Source organism: Andrographis paniculata, unplaced genomic scaffold (assembly GCF_009805555.1).
Source record: "Andrographis paniculata isolate CXL003 unplaced genomic scaffold, ASM980555v1 Contig67END, whole genome shotgun sequence".
Classification (NCBI taxonomy): domain Eukaryota; kingdom Viridiplantae; phylum Streptophyta; class Magnoliopsida; order Lamiales; family Acanthaceae; genus Andrographis; species Andrographis paniculata.
The window spans coordinates 1,128,360-1,154,373 of record NW_026137603.1 but is presented as its reverse complement, the minus strand read 5'-3'; the positions used below and the strand labels follow the sequence as shown (position 1 = coordinate 1,154,373).

Sequence of the window (26,014 nt, the reverse complement as noted above, 5' to 3'; positions counted from 1 at the left end):
ATTTTCTCATCAATATATATAGTGAAATTCTTATAATAAATTTTTGTGTTAAATTTAAAATTTTTAACCTTGATTACGCAAAACTTAACCATCGTATTTTTTTATATTAATTATTTTATTCTTATTGTTATATATGTTTTAAAATTTTTACTAAATCATTCTTTTATTTATACCATGGTGTAGAAAAAAAAAGAAAAAAATGATCTAAAAAGAGAAGAAGCAAATGAAAAATATAATGTATGTGTATTTTATTCAGTCTTTTAAAGGACTTTTAAAAGTCTTGATTGAATACACCCCGATTTTAAAAGTCCAATAAAATCTTACAGAGACTAAATCGAATACACCCCCTTAGTTTATGATATGTGTTCGTTTATTTGTAAATTACATTCAAATTTCAAATATTTTTATTTGAATGAATATTATAATATAACTTAGTTTTATTATAGTACATCCATTTTGGATTGTGTATATATTTTTTGATTATTTATTATTTTTTTACTAATCATTTTTATTATTATTATTATATATGTACTTTTTTCAAATTGATTTGATTTTGAATACTCTCTCCGTCCCGTAATTATATATTTATTTATTTTTTGGATGTTAAACTTTAAATATTAATATTATATTCATCCGTAGTATAAGTTAAGAGGAAAAAAAACTTAAAAGACATTTATTTGTGTTCTATAATACAGATGTAATAATATTTGTATACACTATTACACAAATACAATGATATTTTTAATGTTAAGACAATGACACAAAAGACAACTGGATACCTTGTTAAGGGACTGAGGGAATATAATATTCTAATACATTTTTCAATTTTTTAGATTATATTCAAATTTCAAATTTTTTTATTTGAAAGAATATTTAGAAACTCATACAAAAAATTATGATAAGTTTTAACATATAGCAATTTTATTATGTATTAGTTTTATTATTATTGTGTATATATTTTTTAAGGTATCTATTTTTTATTCTTATTTTCTAGAAATTATTTTTGTTTTAAAACTTGATTGTGTATGTTATCTTTCAAATTGATTTGATTTGATAATATATTTTTCATATAAAAAATTATATGTATTATTTTATAAAAAAATATTAAATAAGTAATATATAATTTAATATAAAAATAACTCATGCATAGTACAAGGTACAAGCTAGTATCTATATATTTGACAAAGGACTTTATTTTCCGTAGCCATAATTTTTTGGAATTTTTTTAAAAATATTTTTATTACTTCTTTTGGATTACTTGTAAAATTATCATTTTTAAAAAAATTATCTTGGATATAATTAAAGTTTGTTAGAATAACAAATATATATATATACATTAGGGTTTGTTCGTATTCCATATATTGTCTATTGGGTTAGAATTTAATTTTATATATATTTACATGGTTAAAAAAAATTGAATTATCAAATTGTTCAAAAAATAATTGCTGAAGAACTTCTTCCTATAGAATCCGTCATAAATCAAGTTTTCACTTGCTTAAATTTTACGAAGTTGATCCAATTGATTGATTGGCATTTAACTCTACATACTTATCCCTCATAAATGAATTAATCCTTTCGGCTCGAGCTCCACCATGGACTATTTCCCATCCAACAAAAAGAATGATTCAAATGTAACAGAACAAACAATGGTGTGTGTTAGTTTTTTCCTTCCTTTTAAAGTTTGGTTATGAGAAAGATGAATGAAATAAGAAGAAAAAAAATTGATGGACTAGTGGAGCAAATGTAGCCGGCGGCCGCTTAATTTATTTTTAGTTTTTAATTTTTTTAAAACAATTTTTATTATATATAAAAATAAATATATTTAGTTTTTATTTTGAAATTATTATATTAGAGTGATGAATAATCTTGAGATGTGATCAAGAAGAGGCAGAACAAGAATCAGGCACTACCGCTCACTAATGTCTCACGCAAATTGGTTGATGTTTTGATTTTGGTTGTTTTCTTTTAGAGTTATTTTATTTGATTTTTTTTTTTTGTTATATTTTGTTTGGAATTTTTTTTCTTTTTTTTTATATTCTAATGGACTATGTTCAGGATATAAGAATTTATGTTGAACTATATTGTATCTATTTTAATATTCTATACTAAATTTCGGGTTTAAAACTTTTCGTATTTTGCCCATATAATTTACCAATTAACTTGTTTGCATTGAAAAATATAGATTTAGAATTTCAACTTTATATATCTTACTTTTTAATATTTTCGATGTAATTCTTCTTTAGGACGGCAGTATTGATGTTACTGAGGAACTTGTTGGAAATTATAGTTGGGTGAAATCTAAGATATGGCTAATTCCGAAAACACAAAAATCAAATAGATGCGAAATCAAATTTGAGCCTCGCGTAGCACGTGATTTCCTTCAAGCGAATTCGGCCCTCACCGATCGCCTCCTAAGGTAGAACGAATTATCAATGGAATATCATACTCCGCAAACCAAATTAGAATAGAAGATAAATTTTTAGAATGAATTTTTGGAACTGATATTCCGTCTTCCATTGGAAAGGGGAGGAAAATATAATATATATTATATTTTTCAACTTATTTTATATTTAATCACGTGTAGAGAAAAAACTGCCCACGTTCTCCTGCACGTTGCATTCAGTTGCAACAAACCATTTATTTGATTATTTATTTATTTATTTATTCAAATAACATAAATTAATCAAATAAAATGTGGGACAATGTTTATGTATCATGTTAAAATTTTGGTTTTTTTTTTTTTTTTTGGGAGTTATGGAAATGCAATATCTCAGTGATTTCGATGTTTTTAGATATGCAATGTTGTAGCTATGGCAGGCTACCTCAATGCAACCCTCATTATCCAAAACTTTCATTTTCACAGCATTTGGACAGATCCAAGATTAGTCTTATTATTGTATGACTAAGAGATACCCTAGTGAGCAAATTTTTACTTACTATAGTCGTTGAACAAATATGAAAATTTATGTGTACGCATGCGAATGTTGGTGGTGATATATACTAACATGATGGTGAAGGAAAGCATATCCTTTCGAGATTTTGGTTTTTGGTTCTGCATTTAATATTTTATTGGGTCACTTATATAGTTTGGATTCACTAGCCATATGAAAGAAATACAATAATTTCATTGAATTAGACTCAATAAAATTAATAATTTTATATTATATTATTTTAACTAGACGATTGATGATGTAATTAATCAATAACTTAAACAACCACACTGAACTTTTTCTATTGTATGGTCATTATTTGACTACCGATAAAAATATGTGTGGCTTAGGTTTGGTTTTCTTATGTATTTCCATTTTAATCTAGTATTATTTTTTCCATTTATGTTTATAAAATGCTATTCTAAATGTACATGTTTCATGTTTGATTCTTCCTGAAATTCAGATTGTATCGTTGAGGGTATGTTTGATTAGTCTAACGTAGTTTGACAATTCAAAGGTATACATCATAAAATTCAGCAAGCATCTATTTAAAAACATTCTTTCATTACACTCACTACTTTATGTAGCTTACGTTCTCTATAATATAAAAATATATCTTGTTTATCCATTCTCCATTTTCTTCCGTTGATTGCATGATGACTGATAGTTATTTTGATCCATTGTATTTCCACCTATGTAGTGATGCTTCTATAATATGCTTTTATGGTGCAATAGGTACCAATAATTAACCACTAAATAATTATTTGTGATGTTGCATTTAGTTTAGCTAACTATCTTCCTTGAGTTCAAATACTTAAAAACATTCTTTCATTACACTAACTACTTTCTGTAGCTTACTTTCTCTATAACATACAAATATATGTTGTTTATCCATTCTCCATTTTCTTCCGTTGATTGACGTGATGATTGATAGTTATTTCGATCCATTCTATTTCCACCTATGTAATGATGCTTCTGTAGTATGCTTTTATGGTGCAATAGGTACCAATAATTAGCCACTAAATAATTATCTGTGATGTTGCATTTAGTTTAGCTAACTATCTTCCTTGAGTTCAAATACTTAAAAACATTCTTTCATTACACTCACTACTTTCTGTAGCTTACTTTCTCTATAATATACAAATATATGTTGTTTATCCATTCTTCATTTTCTTCAGTTGATTGACATGATGACTGATAGTTCTTCCGATCCATTCTATTTACACCTATGTAGTGATGCTTCTGTAGTATGGTTTTATGGTGCAATAGGTACCAATAATTAGCCACTAAATAATTATTTGTGATGATGCATTTAGTTTAGCTAACTATTTTCCTTGAGTTCAAGGTGGTGAATTGTAATGTTTCATATTAGTGATATATAAGTATCATGTACGAGTTGAGTTATAAATAAATACTCCTTTCGTCCCAAACACCCTGCAACATTTTCTTTTTGGTATGTTCCAAACATCCTGCAACATTTTCAAAATAGAAACTAATTAATTATACTTAATTTCTACTTCACACTTTATCCTCTCACATCATCCAAATAAAAAAAAAAAGATACATTTCTCTCTCTATCATATCACCTAATTTCTAAATTATCCTACTTAATATTACCAACCTAAAAACCCGTGTCCAAAACAAATGTTGCACCTTTTTTGGGATGGAGGGAGTATTTTTTAATCTACTATTCATCTATGTCGTTTAGAGATATCATATTTAATCATAACTAGCTCTGGTTTTACATTTTTATATAGGTGATGCCCTAGCCATTGTCAAGAGATTTTTTACCACTGTTACGGTCCCAGAGACCGCACTTATATTTCCTAAGGAATGCCGGAGAGAAGATCCTTGATGACGTGCTCGACGGAGAAAACATCAAGTGCACTTACAAGGACGTACACATTTTTTTTTAAAAATGTTTATTCTCTTGGGAATTTAATTACTTTAGTTGCTGATATAATTCTTATATATCATTGGAAATACATTGCAATTGGTTCACTGCCTCTGATTGCTTCATTTGTAATTTTGCACTCAATGAGCTTGGTCATTCAGAACTATGGTGTATGACATGGTGATTTATGGAGATGCTTTAAAGCACTCTTGACACCTAGGGTGTGTTTGTTTGAAGGATTTTGGAGGATTTCCACTATTCATCCAATTTTTTCCCCCCAAAAACATCAAATCAAACACCTATTTTTCATTTTTTATATTATACTAAAAATCAATTTTACATTCAAAACATCACATCAACACCTATTTATATCACATCATACAACTATTCAAATTCAAAATTTTTACTATTCAAATCCCAATCCAAACCCCCAAACAAACACACCCCTAGTATTCTATTTTTTATATAAAAATGAATATTGTTGGATTGATGTTGTTATATAGGTATGAACAATGATTTCAAATTAATTATAATAAAATTGTGTTTTAAATTATTTGTGACGCAGATTGATCCATAAAAAATATTTTAACAATTGGATTTTATTCTTGGCGACAAAATTCTTATTTGAGGCATGGATACCTTTTGTAGCAGATTTTTAGTTACAGAAAATAGCCGGTACAGAAAATATTTTATGTTTACATTAAATTTGTACCGAATTTTTGTTTGTGGACAAATTTCGTAACAAACAAAGCTCTGACAGAACACTACTTTTGTAACACATTTTTTGTTACGGACAAAGATTGCAACAAAAAGTTTTCTGACAAGATTCCATACTTGTATCGCATTTTTTGTTCCAAAAATATATCGTAACAACTAGTTCTCTGACATGATTTAACTTTTGTTCCGAATTTTTTGTTACGGATATATGTTGTTCTAAAAACATGACCGATGCTTTAATTACGTACAAAAAATGCAATAAATACAATTAACAGATGCTTATTTTGAGGGTTGACCACCATATATTTCTTACGGAATTTGTCGCAGTATAGACTTTTTGTACCGCGATTTTTGTAACGGTCAAAATCCACAACAAAGTCGACACAAAAGGCTATTTTGCACAAAAATTAGGTTTTTGTGACGGATTTTATTACCGTTACGAACAATCCTTTTTTTGTTAGTGATCATTACACCCTGATAGTACTTTTTTCTTTCTTTTTAGTTTTATAATTGAGTTGTGATTCAGGTAATGTAAGTAACGTACTTTTCAAGGAAAATAATTAAATTAAAGTATACAAAAATGAGCAAATTTACAGAATAATTAAAATAAGTGGAATAATTACATAATTACTAGCAAAATTACAAAATAAATAAAATAACTATTGTAATTAAAATTAAAACTACAAAGTAAAATTCAAATATTAAAATGCACAATCTTAATTTACAAAGCCAAAAATTAAGTAGACAGTATTGATATTAAAAAAAAAAAGGTGTACAATATTAAAATTAAATTTACAATTTACATAATTAATTACAGTGCACAATCTTAATTTACAATGCCAAAAATTAAGTAGACAATGTTGATATTAAAAAAAAAAAGTGTACATAATTAGGAAATAAAAAAACAGTGCATAAACCATTATCATTCCGTAACATCATACATCAATAAGGGAAAATCAGTAAACAAACCTTAATTTTACTGTAACATCATACATTGAGAAGGAAAAATCAATAGATAGTGTGATATATCAATAGAAACTGTGATAAATCATCATGTCATTACACAATAAAAATTACAGTGAACATAGATGAAAACCAACACTACCAAAAAATAGGGTATTAACCACGGGCTGAGGGTTCGTAACAATATCATCGCAACAAATAGATATTTTGATTACGATAAAAACAGTGACAAAACAATTTTTGTTCGGTCAACGCTTCAGACACATTTGTTACGCAGAATTTTATGTGACAATTAAGAAGAAGGAAAACTTTGGTTGAAATAATATTAGTTACGATCAATTTTCGTAACTAATGATATTAATTTATTTTTTTCCATTTAAATTATATATTTGAAATTTTCAAAAAATTAAATATATATATATATATAAACACGCATTGGTAAGTCTTCACCCAAAATCTCAAATACAGAAATTAGAGCACACCTTCTTCCCCCCCTCGCGCTGTTCTCCTCCCTCCCTCGAACTGCACTGTACTCCCCCCTCCTTCCGCCGGCACAACCATCATCGTCAAATTGGTTGGATTGACAAGCTACTCCGGCGCCGGCGTTCAGGTAAGGTGTTTAGGTTTTGTCCAATAAGATTCAGTGTGGACCTACGGTTCTTCGTCCGTTGCATTCCCAAACTAATATTTTGAGGAACACAAAAAATTGGCTTCTTTAGGTTCATACGGGTTTGGGTATGCCATGATTGCTTTCTCTTTGTTCAGGTCTGTGTCTAGAGCAAGCTTTTGAGGTCAAATTTTTTTATTTTTTTGCAGAAAGATCGTTTGTTGATGATATCTAGTAAGACTCTAGGATTTCTCCGGTGATTCGTATGATTTAATTGAACTAAATTTAGAACGAGATTCCGTAGTTGAAATCTACACCGCAGGCTGCCCTAGGTTATGTGCAACTTTTTCCGTTCTGGGTTTCAATATCAGATGTAATATGTTGTGGGCATTTTTGGTTTTTGTTAGGGAAACGATGAATAATTGCAGTTTTGATGGTGATTTGTTGTGCTTTTACTTTTTGATATTTGCTACTCAATGAGGAAAACATAAAATCAGTAGGGTTCTTAGTGTGATTCGTACGCCTAGTCAGTTTGGGATAAGAATGATCAAGTGGTGGCATTAGGTGTAGTTCAATGTTCAGTTTGTATAATTGAGGAATCAATTTGATCAGCTCAACAAGTGCTTGTGAATTTGGATTCAATAAACACGAAAAAGAGAAAAGGGAGAAGAGATTTGAATTTAGTAAATGAATTCTGATTGATAAAGCATAGTAGGTTAAACCAAAATGTAGATCAGGAATGGAGATACCCTACACAACTCACTTGATAATTGTTCAGATTTCCGCTTAAATGTTGTATGTTATAGTGTTGGATATGTTTTCCATTTCATCTCTATGAATGGATTGAAATAACATGTTTATACTTCCAATCTTACAATATATTGTTGTTCTGCGAATTTATTGTATAACTTATGATTCAGTATTAGGGTTAGGCATTAGACACCGGCATGTATAAAAGGTTAGAGGTAGCATAGTTGTAAATGGATTGCTAAGGTGCAAAGCCTGCATTTTTTTGTTAATTAGTTATATTTGTTGCGGTTTAGTCTGTATTTACCGATGAAATAAGGATACGAAAAGCATATTTCTCTTTCTTTAAGTTTTCTCTAGCTCAAACCTACTGGTTCTATAGTCTCCTTCTCAGGTATGCTTTTATGTAATTTTGGCTAAATTCCTTAAATGTGTACTACCCTAGTCTCTAGTTTTTTATCTTCTAGCTGCAGAAAATTCTGAATACCTTGTAAAATTGGAGGTCATCTTATCTAAATCCTGCATGATTATGGGCTTCAAGTATCTCATTGTTCATTTGTAAACATCTAAATGGTTGAAAAAACTAACACTATGTAGTATAATGTATTTAATCCTTGTATCTTAGACTTAAATAGAGCCACGACTAGTTAGGATAGAGTTTAGATGACGAACATGATAATAATGATTTTAAAAATACAAAACACCTAAAATCAGGATGGAAATGGATACATTAAAGCTGATTCTTATCTCAAATTTAAATAAACAGTTGGTATGAGACCCGACACACATTTTATGTAATAGTACATACTTGCTAGTTTCATAAGAAAAATTTGCGACTATCGAAAGGTATTTGGCCATGTTTTTTATATTTGTTACTCCTGTTAAGGAGGTATACAACGTCGGTTTTCCCTTTATATAGTGAAGATTTTGTGTTAGTTATGAATACACAATATGTGCCTTGCATAGACATAAATGTCATTTGTTTATAAACAATGTGAATAACCTCGTTCTTCTTATGAAACAATGTATACCCGGGGAAAAAATATGCAGCATGGTTTTAGTATGTGTGTTAATTTCATATAGTGTCGAGATCCTAGAATTTATAGGAGAAACAACAGTAACTTATGGTAAATTAATGGAGGAACTAATTCAAAGGCTTATGTTGCAGTTTCAGTCCCTTCATCAGCATGTTATACTAAAAATGATATATATGTACCAATTCAATCCTACAATAAGTAATGTATATTGCAACGTAGTGCGTGTTTAACTTTTGTAGTAGTTTGTGCTATTTTTACTGAAAATGAGTGCATATTTAACTTGTGTTTTTTTAAAGGATACTAAATTGTGGAGACAAAGGCGTGCAGTGTGAATTCAGGATAAGCATACTTGAGTTTAATGGAAGGTCTGATTTCTTTTCAACACATTTCCACTGTGCAAAGCTTCTAAGTGCTCTATGTTTTCTCGGGTGGTGGTGGTGTAGTTAAGTGTTGTGTGCATTCCCACTAACCTGAAATATTCTTTGGACATCATATTTGAGGATTTTGTTCATATTCGTACAAAAGGGCAAGGAAAAATTTAGAATATTTAGAAATTTTTATTGACACAAGTAGGGTATGGATAATTCTTGCTGCTCTAGTATCTAGAGATGACGGATCAGAATTTTTTGCGGACCGTAGAAATCATTCAATTCTCATTAAATTGCATCCATAAAAGGTTCTGAAGCGGAGAAAATGGCTTATTTTAAACCATGAGCCTTAATATTGTGATGAATGTTATGTTTTACTTATAAGTGCAATACATGGACTTATAGGTACCAAAATGCAGTTCTTAAATCCGATGCTATAACTTTGTTCTTTTAACTTTGAGGGTGCATGCCCGTATCAAGACTTAAACATTACGAGTTTGAATGCATGTTATGTTGATGGAATCACATGTATATTGCCTTTTTAGATGTAGGAGTTGGATAGACGATGCGAACCATATCTTCACTCAATATTTGGATGGGCCAGGGTTTTCTTAGATTTTGCATTCAAAGATAGGAACTCTGATGCTTCCATCTATTGTCCCTGTATGTCCTGTGGAAATCGCATAACAAAATCTCGTAGGGATATCTTGCTCAATTGTATTCGCTATGAATTCGACCAATCCTACAAGGTCTGGACTTGTCATGGGGAAGGAGAGGTGAACTATGCGGCTGCAGAAGACAATGTTCCAATGCGTTGGGAGGATGAACTAGATCTTCTGTTGCAAGAGTGTGCACCAGTAGAGGACACCGGGCCGGGGCCCAGTAACACCGAACCTCTTAATGATAAGGAGGATGAGCATATACATCGTGACAGTAAGGGCTACAGAAAAATGTTAGAAGATATAGAGAAAGAGCTTATACCAGGGTGCAAAAAAATGAGCAAACTCTCGTTTATCGCTCGCCTTTTGCACTTGAAGGTTTTGTGCCACTGGTCTAATAAATATATTGACTTGTTGTTAGAGTTGTTAAGGGATGCACTTCCAGACGATGTTGTCCTCCCGAAGAACTTCCATGAGGCTAACAAGATCATGAAGGACTTGGGGTTCACATGCAAGACTATCCATGCATGCATTAACAATTGCATGTTGTTTATCAGGGAAGATGTTCACCGTGATGCTTGTGTTGCGTGTAGGGAAAAAGATTCACACAGGGTAAAGATAGGTCTCCCGTGAAGAAGTTGAGGTACTTTCTGTTGATTCCCCGATTGCAGAGATAGGTCTTCTAAGCGATGGCATGCCGAAGGGCGTGTCGATGATGGCAAGATGCGTCACCCAATAGATAGTCCTGCATGGAAGGGGTTTGATCATCAGTACCCCATGTTTGCTGAGGATATTCGCAACGTACGCCTTGGGTTGGCCACCGACGGTTTCAACCCCTTTGGAAATATGAGCGTCAGCTACAACATTTGGCCCATAGTACTTGTGATATATAATCTACCACCATGGCTATGCATGAAGCAACCATCGTTCATCCTATCTACAATTATAGATGGTCCGCAAGGCCCGGGGGATCGGATCGACGTCTTCCTTCAACCTTTGATGGATGAGTTGAAGGAGCTTTGGTATGACGGTGTTCGGACATACGATGCGAGAAGCAAGGAGGACTTCCAAATGTGAGCTGTGTTGCTGTGGACCATCAGTGATTTTCCAGGTTATGGTATGTTGTCAGGGTGGCCAACTCGTGGGGCGAATGCATGTCTTGTTTGTGGTGTGAAAACTCATTCCAGGTATCTAAAAAATGGCCACAAATATAGCTACTGTGGGCATCGAAGGTTCCTATCGAGTGGGCATAGAATGCGCTATGATAAGCATGCATTTGAAGGTATGATGGACTTTGAGACAAAGCCATCTCGCTTGACTTTCAATGAACTGCTCCAGCAGCTTCAGGATGTGCGAACTGAGTACCATAAGGTTGATCTTATTCAGAAGGTTGTTGCACAGAGATCCCGAAAGCATATCCGGGAGGTAGATATGAACCAATGTACATGGAAAAAAAGTGCATTATGTTCGAGCTCCCTTATTGGGCCGAGAACGAAGTACGTCACAACCTCGATTTGATGCACATTGAAAAGAATGTGTGTGAGAATCTATTGTATACATTGTTAGGGACTAAAGGAAAAACAAAGGATAATATCAACACAAGGAAAGACTTGCAATTACTGCAAATACGCAATTCTTTGCACCCGGTCTCCAGCCCGAGGGGTTCTATATACTTTCCTGCTACTATGTACACTATAAGTAACCCAAAAATATGAATCTTTCTGTTTGTGTTGAAGGATCTACGACCACCTTATGGATTCAGTTCAAACTTATCGCGCCGTGTTAGGGTACAACAACAACAACTATGGGGTCTTAAGAGCCACGATTGCCACATTCTTATGCAACGACTTCTTCCTATTGTAGCCCGACGGTATACCCTTGTAACACAATTATATTACTTAACCCAAGTCACGCTTCCTCTTAACATAATTAAAGGTGCCACTTCATCACTTCTGACAGGTGTCTTCCCAAGAATGTTGTGCTCGTGTTGATTGAGCTTTGTATCTTCTTCAATTCTATGTGCTCAACTAGTAACACAGTTCGTGAGCTGGAGCGAATGCAAGAAAGAGTTTCGTTGACATTATGCCACCTTGAAAAGCTATTCCCACCTTCATTCTTCGATGTGATGGAGCATCTACCAATCCACTTGGCTGAGGGGGCAATGGTCAACGGTCTCCGGTGCAGTACCGGTGGATGGATCCCATTGAGAGGTACCTTGGTACTCTGAAGAAGTACGTACGGAATCGGGCCCAACATGAGGGTTCTATTGCACGTGGATACCTTATGGAAGAGTGTGTGACCTTTTGCTCAAGATATCTCGGGGACATAGAGACCAAAGAGAACCGGGGTGTTCAAGGTGATGAAGAAGGGACACAACAAGAGAAAGGATTATTTGGTTCTAGGTTTAACCTTGATTACAATACGACGTCAGATTCATGGTTACATCCTAGGAAATGTAGATGCAATAAGTCTGATACGAAGGTTATTTCACCTTAACTTCACAATACTTGTATGCGTTCTTTATTGATGTTCAATATATTCCAATTTTCTTTTTGCATTTGTATATCTTAGAACATATTGCAACTGTGAATGGATTTCGAATGTCGTTCCCATAATGAAGAAGAATGGAAAGTTGCGTATGTGTATTGACTTTCGGAACCTCAATCTCGCCGCTCCTAAGGACGAATATGTAATGCCGATAGCCGATATGCCTATCAACACTACAAAAGGGTATGATTTATTATTATTTATGGTTGATTATTTGAGCTATAATCAAATTTACTTAGCCAAGGAAGATGTGCACAAGACAATTTTTAGATGCCCCAGTGCAATTAGAATCTTCGGATAGATCATAATGCCGTTCGGTTAGATTATAATGCCGTTCGGTTTGAAAAATGCATAAGCAACGTATCAATGTGCTATGAATGTTATTTTTCATGATCAGGTCAGCACATCCATGGAGGTCTATATCGAAAATATGGTCATCAACTCTCAGAGCATCAAAGATCATTTACAGCACATCCGACAATCCTCCATTGTATGAGGCAACATTGTAATACCCCGTTAAATAATCGCCGAAAGTTTTCCGGAGCTTGCTGGGTCCGATGCCGGAGTTGGACAATATTATTTGAGGCTTAATTTGTTTGGACTTTTGGTATGAGAAATATTATAATTTTATTAAAATTAAGGGTGATGTTTGGGCCAAAATTGGACCCAAAAGGAATAAAAAATATTAATTAGGTAAAAGCCCAAGTCTATTATGTTTAATAAAAAAAAAGAAAAAGAAAAATAGAGAAGCAACTACCCAGCCGCTGCCCAACACCTTCCTCTTCTTTCTCGGAGGTTTTCTTCTCCAAAATTCTTTCTTTTGGTCTCTTCTCGTAAGGTAAGTGGGATTAATCTTGGATAAATGATATATTCTAACCCCTAGGCCCATTTAATTGATATTTTTCAAAATTATTTCTAAATGGGTTTTCTCTAAAAGTGTTAGGTTTTTCTAATTTCTTATAGAAAATTGATTGTGATGTTCCCTAGGGCTTTTGAGAAGATTATTATAGTATTTTAAGTTCAAAATCGTTGAATTTGTGGAATGGGTTTGAAACCCTAATTTTTCCTAACCTAGTTATGTTTTTTTTGGAAAATATTTATGATTATGTTTAAATGTTATGATTTTTAGAGTTAGATTATGTCTATTGAGATGGACATATTAATCAAATGTTTATTTGGTGAAATAAAGTGAGATTATAACGAACTTGTTGGATTTTAATATCCTACTTTTTACTTGGTTAGATGTTGGAAATTGGCACAGTTGAGTTTAAAGCCTCTTTAAAATTTTCCTAATAGCATGTTGAGTATTGTGTCAAATTGGTAATTGAAACTACCCGTCGTGTCCGATCAACTTGTCGATTATTTGGATGATAAGGCATAGCCTTCTACCTCGGTGCATTGCAAACACATGAGGGTATACTTGTATTTTAGGATAACTAGCTAACCTTGAATTAGAACCCGAATGGTCTAGATTGAGGGATCGAGATGGCGGGTTTCCTTTTTGGGTGATTCCGAGGTGCCCATCATTCACGATAACAAGCTCTTTAGACCGTCATCCGTGATGGAGGGATGGATTGCGTACAATCCCCTCTTGGTATGTTATATTGGAGACTAGAGGGTTGTGGGCCATTTGACGCCCCTCGCAAACTAATAAATAAATTTACTTATGTGTACTTTGGATTTTGAACCCTTATGTACATATTGTGGAGCTTTTCCTGAGGGTTGTGACCGTATGTTTGTTATGTGCAATTATGTGAAGTGTCGTACAAAGTAATAAGGTTGGAAAACTGGGTTCAGCCGGCCCTAATTAAGGCCTAGTGGAGTTTCCTTTGTGATGTGTTTATCACCATTATTTGAGAATAAAAAGGAGATATAAGGGAGGCGCTAAAAGATTTGTATGTGTGAGTTATCTTTATGTGATATGTGACATTTTAATTCAAATGATCTTCTTCACATGATTTTGTTGCATTTACACGCGAATCATGACTTATACCGTATTAATTTATCTTTGATTAATTGCGCTTACTTAACAGACGTGTTGACCCCCCTTTTTACAAACTTTTGTAGGTGATAGTGCTTCTATTATACCTAAATGATGCATGCATGTCATATGATCCTCCGGGGGGGGGGGATTAACTCCACTTTATCTTTTAGAATACTTTTCAAATCTATTATTAATATTTAAGAACTAACGCCTTTTGAACAAATTTTCAACTTATGCTTTTGACTCGAGCTTTATTTATCTAAATGATAAGCCGGTGCGCTTTAATTTTAAATCTCTAATTAGTTGCATGTAGTGGTTATTTTAGCCTTAGCTCTACAACGTAGGGCGCGTTGGTTGATGAATGAGCCTTCCGGTGTGGTGTGGCAGTGACACTCCTGTTTGAGCCGACTAGGGTGTTACTGTTAGGTTAAAGGCTCATGCTTTTTGGTTAATAAAACTTGAAGATTTTGGAATTTCTAAAATCAATTAGATCATGGGTTTAGTCGGGTTTGGGTGCATTCATGGCATGCATTACATTTTATGTTTATTCCGTATAGTTATGTGCATTGGTTATGCTATTTGATTTGTTAGAGCTTGTTAGGTCTAGTCTTTATTAGCTAGAGCTTATTAGGTCTACTCTCGATTAGTAGATGCCCCCTAGGCATGCTCATAAGCCTCCTATGTACTTGGAAGGATTCGCCAAAAAGTGGTGGAATAATGAGAAGGCTTTGGGGAGCAATTTAGTTGGATTACCATTGGAGGCTTTAAGGCGATGATAAGGGCGCACTTTTATCCCCCGCACCTTTAGAGAGCAAAGAAGGATGACTTTAGTGCCCTGGTGCTAGGTGATATGCTGGTGGAGGAGTACTTCACGCATTTTAATGAGCTAGCTGCCTATGCTCCATATTTGGCGGCTAACGATCGATGCAAGTTAACGAGGTTTGTTGGCGGGCTAAACCGAGACCTTCAATGGTTCTTAGCCGGCTTCAGTGTGACGACCCTTCAGGAGGCATACAAAAAGACGGCTAAAATCTATCGGGAAAATCAGATATCGTATGATGAGCGAAGGAATGGAATCCGCAGGGCACATAGAGGAAAAGGGAAGGTGAATGAGGGGTTGAAGAACCGTATGGGAAAGGATCAATAAGAGAGGTTCCCGGGTATGCCTTATGCATCTCGCCCAAAATTCACCCCTGGGAATTCGAGTGTCAGTCATGGCGGTTTGACTGTTTGTAGCCGATGTGGAAAGTCTTATCCGGGAGTTCGTTGTGATGGCCAACCCATCACGTGCTATTACTGCCATGAGCCGGGACATGTCAAGAGGTTTTATCCCAAGTTATGTTGGAGCTCCGAATACGATTGAGAGGGCTACGGTTCCGCAGCAGCAAGGTCGTATGCCATGCGAGAGGAGGAAAGAGTGGCCAGAGAGGTCTTATCAATGTCATGACGAGAGGGCAAGCTGTGGAGAACAAGGGAGACGTCCTGACCGGTACGTTCTTTGATAGTTAGAAATCGCATGCATTTTATGTTCATATCATATGCGATATTTGAGTGATTTTGATTGGATTCTACCTAATTTATATGCGAATTGTTTATCTGCTGAGTGCAGAGAGCAAATATCAAATTTGGCATAATTGGCAGAAAAAGGAAAGAAAATTTCAGATTTGCACCACCTAGTTAGTCATGGCCATGATTAACTACACCCTCATGACATGGGAATTTAATTAAAGGCCCAAAAGCCCAACTACAGAATAATTAGGGTAAAAATTAAATAAATGGGGAGAAAAACACACATTTGAGAAGAGAGAACGGCCAGAGCAGATATGAAGAAGAGCAGAAGACTGACATACTCATAGATCGCACATGAGCAAATCGACAGAGAAGATTTTCCCATCCCACTATGACTTTATCTTTCTCTTTTGTTCTTTGTTATTTGATTATGGAGTAGATATTTTTCTGGTTTGAGGGGTGATAATGTTTTGGTTCTTTTGTTTTGGAGATTCTTAATTTTCTTTATAAAAGTTCTTTTTTATTATCAATATTTGTCTAATTCTGAGAATAACGTATGTGATTGTTAGATTGATTGAATATTTTGGTACCGATATTTGAATTAGTTTGATAATCTAAAGTCAATCAGGTAGGATATCCGTAATTGTATTCGCACTTGAATAGGTGACAACCGGGTTGAATAGTTTCTTTCCGGGGGTTAGACAATCAAATCTAATTGCTCCTCTTAGATAGTAATTATTTTGAATTGGGTTTTTCTAGATTAAAATGCGGTTAGGCAATATTCTTATGGGCGCACCTAGGTTTATTTGCTTAATTAGGGGTAGTTAACGGTGGTACCTTAATTACCTACACTGTAAGAAAAATTTGGTTTTCAGAGCTTGTTGATAACTATAACCAATTTATTGATACTTTAATAAGAATTAACTTTATTGAATTAATGACAAAGCATAAATGCCATAGCTGCATCATCCCTTGAGCCAGGCATCCCCTTGATAGCCAGTTCCCCTTAATTTAGTTGCTTTGTTATGTTATTTTCATTAGATAATAAAAGAAAATTCCCTCTTTATTTACTGCATTAGAACACGAAAGAGTGAATCACACAATCCCTATGGAGACGATCCTTCCCTTGTGTTACATTAAATTGTAATAACGGATTAGGTGAAATATTTGATTGACCGTGCGACATGTCATTCTTAGTGAATTCTTTGGTTGTAGTTAGTCTCTTTGATTCCGGTGCATCCCTTTATTTCATATCGAGTAGATGTACTAAGAACCTAGAATTAGATTCTCGAATAGAGGGTTCGGTAAGGATTAGGCTACCTTCAGGAGAGCTAGTGCCTTGTAATTTTCTTCTTGTAGGAGTGTTTGTCATATGATTGGAGACATAAAATTTCGTACTAATCTTAAAAAGCTTAAATTGGTGAAGTTGTTTAAGAAAGATCCGGGCATGCAGATCGATTTCGATGATGAGATGTCCTAAGGGGAGAATGTAATACCCCGTAAAATAATCGCCGGAAGTTCGTTGGAGCTTCCCGAGGTCTGATGCCGGAGTGGGACAATATTATTTGGGGCTTAAGTTGTTTGGGCTTTTGATGTGAGAAATATTATAATTTGATTAAAATGACAGGTGTTAGGGTGTTTGGGCCAAAGTTGAGCCCAAAAGGAATAAAAAAAAAATAGTTAGGTAAAGACCCAAGTCTATTATGTTTAATAAGAAAAAAGAGAAAAAAAAATTGGAATAGAGAAACAGCCAGCCAGCCGCTGCCCAGCACCTTCCTCTTCTTCCTTGAGGATTTCTTATCTAGAACTCTTTCTTTTGGGCTCTTCTTGTAAGGTAAGTGAGATTAATCTTAGGTAAATTATATGTTCTAATCACTAGGCCCCTTTTGTTGATATTTTTCAAAATTATTTTCAAATGGGTTTGCCCTAAAATTGTTAGGTTTTGTTAATTTCTTATAGAAAGTTGATTATAATGTTCTGTATTATTATAGTATTTTAAGTTGAAAATCATTGAATTTGTGGAATGGGTTTGAAACCCTAGTTTGCACTAACCTAGTTATGATTTTTTTATTTTTTTTTGGAAAATATTTATGATATGTTTAAATGTTATGATTTTTAGAGTTAGATTATACCTATTGGGATGGACATATTAATCAAATGTTTATTTGACGAAATAAAGTGAGATTATAACGAACTTGTTGGGTTTTAATATCCTACTTTTTGCTTGGTTAGATGTTGGCAATTTGAATGGTTGAGTTTAAAGCTCTCTTTAAAATTTGTCTAATAGCATGTTAAGTATTGGGTCAAATTGGTAATTGAAACTACCCGTCTAGTCCGATCAACTCGTCTATTGTTTGGATGATAAGGCATAACCTTCCACCTCTGTGAATTGCAAACACATGAGAGTATACCGGTATTTTAGGATAACTAGCTAACCTCGAGCTAGAACCCGAATGGATTAGATCAAGGGATCGAGATGGCGGGTTCCCTTTTTGGGTGATTCCGAGGTGCCTGTCATTCACGATGATGGAGGGATCCATTCCCTTTTGGCATCCCTCGCAAACTAATAAATAAATTGACTTACGTGTACTTTGGGCTTCGAACCTTATGTACATATTATAGAGCTTTTTCTTGAGGGTTGTGACCCTATGTTTGCTATAAGAAATTATGTGACGTGTCACACGAAGTAATAAGGTTAGAAAACTGGGTCGAGCCAGCCCTAATTAAGGCCTAGTAGAGTTTTCTTCATGATGTGTTCATCACCATTATTTGATATTAAAAATGAGATACAAGGGAGGTGCTAAAAGACTTGTGTGTGTGAGTTATCTTTATGTGATATGTGACATTTTAATTCAAATTATCTTCTTTACATGATTTTGTGGCATTTACACGTGAATCATGATTAATACCGTATTAATTTATCTTTGATTAATTGCCCTATGAATGTAATTATTCATGATCAGGTCAGCACATCCATGGAGGTCTATATCGACAATATGGTCATCAACTCTCAGAGCTTCAAAGATCATTTACAGCGCATCTGAAAGTCCTCCATTTGTATGAGGCAACATGACCTCAACATCCGAGCTAGAAAATTCATTGGTTACCTTGCCCATTATTGCAGGAATGAAGTTGATGCAAATAAGGCAAAAGCAATCTAGCAGCTTGCACTACAAAAAAAATAGTTTTTTGCTACGGTCGGAAATTCGTAACAAAAAGCCAATTTTTGTGTAATTTGCGTATTTGCTACGCCTTAGTGACGACTTTTGTCCGTAATGTGTACTCACGTAAAAAATGTTCTTTTCCACGCCCATTTTCATAACTACTACTCTCGGTCAATGTTCCTTATGGCAAGGTTTTTGTTACGATATTTGTTACGAATATTCTCTCGTAATAAAAAGTCGAGCTTCCCACGCGTGTGCCAGGACTTTTTGTCACGATATTTGTTACAAAAGTTCCTCGCGTTACCAAAAAATTTACTATGACCGCTTGTCAGAGTACGCTTTTTGTTACAATTTTTTGTTACGTCATTGAAGCCGTAATAAACAATATATTTTTTCTTATGGTCACGAAACCTGCCGTAACAAAATTATCCCTTTATATTTGTTACGTCCAAAAAACACTTTTTGTTACGTCATTTCATTTTTTATTATATCATTGAATCCTTAACAAAACTATCCATTCTTATGGTCACAGAACCGGCGTAACAACAAACATCCAAAACAACATTTTCTTACGTCATTTTTTCCTTTTGTTACGAGAAAATAGCGTCTCATAAAAAAGAGTAGTTGTGGTATAGTTGAAATTGTGCATAACAAATTAACCTGTTGTGATCTTTCTTACACCAAAGGAAATTTTTTATACAACCATGATATAAATATTACGATTGCCCATAATTGCAAACAATATGCACTATAAGAGAATTCCAACATAGGATATTAACATAACAATATTTACTAGATGATGTCCACAACCAAAAAACAAAATAAAGTAACCCATCAAACAAGCCTAGCAACATCTTCACTTTGACATTATGTTCCGCAAAATGCAAGCATTTTAAACATCCAACCTAGTAATAAGCAACTGGGGAAATCCATCAATCCATAGCAACAATTCTCACCACAAAAAAGATAACTCCAAATTTCTATGCATCTATTCCATAGGTATTTCACATAGCCGTAACAACCTACCATCCAAACACATCTACGACATCCAATCCATAAGGCAAACGGGGGCAAAACATTAAGGAATCGGTTGATATGTTTTAGGGGTGGCGCATGAGCTGCAATTACCAACAGAAGGAGGTTTAGTTTAAGTAATATTTCTTTTAAGTTTTAGAATTCAATAAATGAAAGGTATGAAAGTATATCCGAACATCCTTGTAGTTCCACTTAATAGGATCTTCACCGACAAAGTCGCGAATGGTAGTCGCCCCAGCAGTTGTCGGAACAATAAGTGGTGTGTCCGGGACTGAGGCGCATGTAACGAAGACCTTGAAAAGGAAAAATGTGTCACCTATAACATTCACAAGTACAATTATTGAGTATGTAGTTCAGCGTATATATCAACACACAATCAAACTGTATATATAACATGCCATAACACATTTGAAGTGTAAACTTCCCAACTCGTAGAGAATGAGTATGTACATTCAGACATGTACTACAATACATGGTATTCGACCCATGAATTAGGCACCAAAAAACACTACTTTCTAATTTCCTATGTGATTGCAACTCGAACTGTAAACAACTCATCCACCAATAAAACCTAACTAAAGCAGCAGATCATGTACAACATTAAAATAATAATTTCGATAAGCAATAAATCCATATGGTTACCCCCAAATGGGACTACTCCATGTATGTGTCGTATTATCATGAGATTAATTACCATTTATGCATTAAATATGAGCACACACCCGCTGATGAGTTCAAGTTTAGAGTACCGACGACTAATAAATCAAATTATATGTTAGTGATCCTCATCACAAAAGTAGCTATTGTAGGCAGCTCGGAACTACAAGATACTCAATAATAAGGCCAACATTTATCAGTTTTGGCACTACAATGTGCATCTAAATAGTGTAATAGGAGCACAGCCATAAACAATGTCATGTGAGCGATAAAAAATATAAGATCAGCACATAATTGGCATAATACCAACATAGCCACTGTCTCTACATTAACAGCCTATGTATACATAAACTGAATATGCGCAGACTCAATAAAACAATGATCATCTGCACTATGAGACCTGAATGGTCACAACATCGACGATGCGGTATGAATATCATATTGAATGATTGGAAAGAAAAAACTGAAGGCACAATGCCACGAACCAGGCACAAGGGGCAAAGCAGAAGTCCCTTAGCAAAATATTTCTTTTATCTGGTACAAGATAATATAAGCACACGGGTTCCGACCTACAAAAGACATTACAAATGAGTTAGAAACATAGTTGGCCAAGAGAATTGGCCTAAAGTTGACACTGCACTGATTACTAGTTAACTTCAGGTTTTGAAGACATCAATGAATCACCCCAAGTTTTAGGCATTTTCTAGAAAAGAAATTTACAACCACACTATAAGACGAGAATATTGACGTGCCTAGTTGATAAATTTTGGCACACTGTTGCACCACACAAACACCCAAATTATGAAATTCTCTTGAAATTGCACCTTGGGGATCAGCCATGACTTCTGGTATTGCACTATCACCAGAAGCTGAAAAAAGGGAAAAAAGTTGTTTTACATTTGGTTAACGTATAAAATTTTCTTGTCTTGGCTGTCATCAATCATCTTTTGTTATTTTATTTCTGTTTGTCCTTATCAATTGTTATTCTTGTTCTTAAATCACATCTATTGTAATACACCATCAAAATTTTGATCACATGAAAATTGATAGTTGAAAAAAACTCAAACAGCGTAAGGGTTTCACATAGCTAGCTTGAAGACAAGGAAGAACTTTAGACATAACTCACCTAATAAAAAAATACGGACCTATCCTCATAGCCATTGATTAAAGACCTGTAGAAACAAGTAAAATCAGACCCAATAGATGATGATGAGCAGAGACAAAGTCCAAATGTGTAAAAGTGAAATCCATCAGATTTTTCATTCTTCACGTGCTATGGCTTTGGCAGTAAATAAATTTTAATTGCAAATGGAACAGTACATCAATAGCATGAAGAACATGCATAAATTTGACATTGGACTTAAAACTGTGCAGAAAATCTGGATGTTGATAAGTTTTATTGTTTATCACTAACATACGATCTAGAAGGAAAGCATAACAAATCATGTTGACCTCTCTTCACAGGGGAGAAACTGTGAACTTCAAATTAAAGTAAAAACACAAAAAAAAAAGGGATGTAACATGAAAAATTTAAAACGGAATGCTGCAAAAAACAACTTAGAGTATAACAGTACCAGAAAAATAAGGAATTGGCGCGGAATGAACTGCGCCAAAACTGCAACTTTTATGCTCAAATGGCGTAGCATGTGTCACGGTTTTACTCCGGTACATAATTACGATTCCAATTTCCTTTGCGCCGGATATCCGGACCAAAAATAGAACTCTTGGTGCCATTATAGGAACCATAAATAAGAAAAAAAAAAGCATCAAAGGTGGTGCCACAACTAAGTACAAAAAAATTTATTGATGCTAAAAGTGATACCAAAATAAAATAAAATATATGTTGGCGACACCTTTAGCACCACACCATATACATATATATTTTTTTATTTTCTAGCGTCAACTTCCGCCGAAAACATCATAATAATATTTTATATTTTTGCAATATTTTGGTCAAATAATAATAACAATATAGTGATTAATTAATACAAAAAAATTCATTCAATTTGTTTCATTAGTCACAAAATGTCATAATCTATAACAAGCAAAACACATTTTGATATTTTCCAAATTAATCCTTCAAACTGACTGAGACTAAAAAGACTCAAACAAGTGTAGGAGCCTAAGAGCAGATGGTCAGTTACTTAAAAGATATAATTGGGGATATATTTTCACCTAATTGTGCAAACTAATTTAACAATCATTACCTTATTTCATCTATGCTCTACAAACTAATTTAACAATCATTACCTTATTTCATCTATGCTCTACAAACTAATTTAACAATCATTACCTTATTTCATCTATGTTCTACAAACTAATTTAACAATCATTACCTTATTTCATCTATGCTCTACAAACTAATTTAACAATCATTACCTTATCAGCCACCAGATCCAAAAATGCACCAAACTGACTAAGCAACTTCATCTGCAAAAGGAAGTTTATAATGCAACATTGACATTATGTTAACAGTAATTTTTATTTTTTTAAAAAATTAGACAAGAAAAAAGAAAAATGAATATACTTAAAAGCTCCCGAGAGTAAGTTATTCATCAAGCCAATTTTTTGCAGCAGCAGATCTCCACCAGCTCTCAAGATAAAAAGCTGGTCACAATATATTAACGTCAATTTCATCATTCTAAAGTCTCCAATCTTAGAAACGTCCGATAGAATATACAGGTTAAGTTTGATGAAAGCATTGAAAGAAATAGAAGGATCTCAAACACTAACAAGTTTCTTTTAAGAAAGCATTGGAGAAAAAGGGAGACATTGGAGCTCCAACGATGAAGACCACCCAGATATTGCATAAATAAATAAATAAATAATCTCATCTCAACCTCAATCTCAACCTCTATTTTTTAATATATCCACGGACGATTAATTATAACTCTTTCTCATCATCTAATTAATATTTATACACATATATATACACATTCAAACTCATCAACATCCATCCATCTATCACCAACCTCATCGAATATAACCTACAAATTATTTCACTGATCTCCAATACTTTAAATAATTGAAATTTTGTGATGTTTGTCTCCTTAATTGGATACCTGGCACTCTTCTCTTTTTTTTGCCATCTTTAATTTAAGCTACAACACCCAAAATGTGATATCTATATTAATTACAACAACACTATAAACATGCACTAAGTCACAATATGCATTCTCTCTTTTGGGATTGAATTAGAACCAACCTTCTGTGACCGTATAAAAAGGCAATCACACCATAACTTAACCTATTGAAAACATACTAGCAACTCTCATCCCGATTTTAAAATATATTGTGGTAACCACAACAAAACAATTTCAAATCTAAATCACTTAATTCCCATGTCGGTATGGGAATAAGCCTAAGACATCAGCCTCCATGTATATCCCAAATTCATTTTAATGAAAAGGTATTTTGAAAATGCACTAGATAAAAATGTTTGACGCAACCTTGATTTCGCCATAAGTTTGGATATCACTGATTTACAATTTTTTTGTCTATTTTCTCGCAACAAGTATACCACCTAAAATGAGGACAAAAACTAGAAGCAACAAACACCCACTCCTATTCACTACCATACCAGTAAAACATTGATATTTATATAAATATATAAAAATATTTATTGAGCTGGGTTTAGCAAATCCTTAATTCTCCTCATCTACTGCAACTTAAACAACTAACAACATGATCGATTAAGAAGAAATTGAAAAACTATAAACCCACTTACATAATAGCCTTTACAATCACATAAATGAACCCGTAAGCCAATCTTCTTTCAAACCGGATTTCCTAGCAATAAACGAGTAAGGAATTATTTTTGTTTGACCTAAAAACTACTAATCACCAAAGCCCTAGTGGCTCGATAGAAGAATCATTTTCTTACACAAACCCGAAGATCGAATGGGGCTTTGAGAACCAGAACATATGCACGGATTCAGATAGGGGAAATCATCAAAATTCTTACCTAAAGGCCGACACTGGAGTAGCTTGTCGCCGATAGAAGGATGAGGCGATGTTGGCCCTCTCGCACGGCGGAAGAAGGGAACGAGACGAAAAAAGGAGAAAATCTATTTGCCCTAACGTTTTGTAGTGTTGAAAGTGATCCATCGCAATGGTGTCTAAGGATATAAAATACGCTCCCAACCCATTATGTTGAAAGCGTAAAAATGTTTTTTTTTTTATTTAAGAGGAAAAAATATATTTAATTGATAAATATTACGAAAATTAATTGTAACTAATGTTATTTTTATGAAATATTACCATATTTGTAATTATTACGGAAAATTTTGCGTAACAATTGAAACTCAGGCGTTGACCAGAAAAAATCTTTTTGTCGCGGATAAGATCGTAACAAAAATAGTCATTTGTATCGATGTTATTGTTACGCCCACTCGTACCATAATGATAGCGTATTTTTTTTGGTAGTGTTGGCACCACTCGCAACATCAAGGAGTTTCAAAGCCTATTGGGAAAAAATACTTTTTACGTCGCTTCATCGAAAATCTTGGTGGGAGATGAAAGATTTTTTGGTATTTTTGTGTGGGAATAAATAGTCTTTCAAATGGAGGCAGAACAAATAGAAGGATTTCAATAGAATAAACGTGTTTTGGCCTCACCGCTAGTCTTGATACCGCCTGTTCACGGGAGGTCACTGAAATTATATATTGCAGAAAACAAGGATACCACGGGATGTCTATTGGCATGGGATGATGTCAGGGGGCAGAAGCGAGCCATTTACTACCATAGCAAGACCTTGATCGAAGTCGAAGTGAGGTATCCCTCGTTCGAAGCATTGTGTTTTTCCTTGTTTTATGCTTGCACAAAGTTTGAATTTTATATTGTACCATTCGAGACAAAAGTTGAATGCAAATTAGATTTCTTGCTCTCCCTCTCGAATTGTCCAGGGTTAAGTGGTCACCTAGTAAAATAGGCTATTGATAACCAAAATTTGTATGTTGAAATTTTTTCCTCTTCATTTTCCTCTTCTTCTGTCGCTCGAGCTGCCGCAGTCGTTCAAGGCATTGTATCTCGGTGAACAGCTGAACTTATTTTTCTTGAAAGTTTCTATCCTCTTTATCCTCCTCCTCATCGATGATTTTTTTGTCTGATTTGGTTGAGACAGGAGTCAGAGTCTCTGCAGGTGTCCCAGTCGTGGTAGGTGTTCTTGGGCTGCGCGGGGACACTTGCAGGATTGGA

At 34.1% G+C, this 26,014-nt stretch overlaps 1 long non-coding RNA gene across 6 annotated transcripts; it reads right to left on the bottom strand.

Moving 5' to 3' along the window:
* Nucleotides 1–19,935: 19,935 nt before the first annotated feature.
* On the bottom strand, nt 19,936–24,906 carry LOC127263250 (uncharacterized). Of its 6 annotated transcripts, none has more exons than XR_007841409.1 (8): nt 24,783–24,906; nt 24,546–24,607; nt 23,346–23,425; nt 23,198–23,248; nt 22,393–22,541; nt 21,945–21,990; nt 21,304–21,387; nt 19,936–20,477 (listed from the first exon to the last, which is right to left on the bottom strand). It is a non-coding gene; the product is annotated as an uncharacterized LOC127263250 (long non-coding RNA). The 6 variants fall into 6 exon arrangements; XR_007841405.1 differs by lacking the exon at nt 22,393–22,541 and having other exon boundaries at nt 19,936–20,244; nt 20,338–20,477; XR_007841406.1 differs by lacking the exon at nt 22,393–22,541 and having other exon boundaries at nt 19,957–20,045; nt 20,153–20,477.
* Between the last annotated feature and the right edge of the window lie 1,108 nt (nt 24,907–26,014).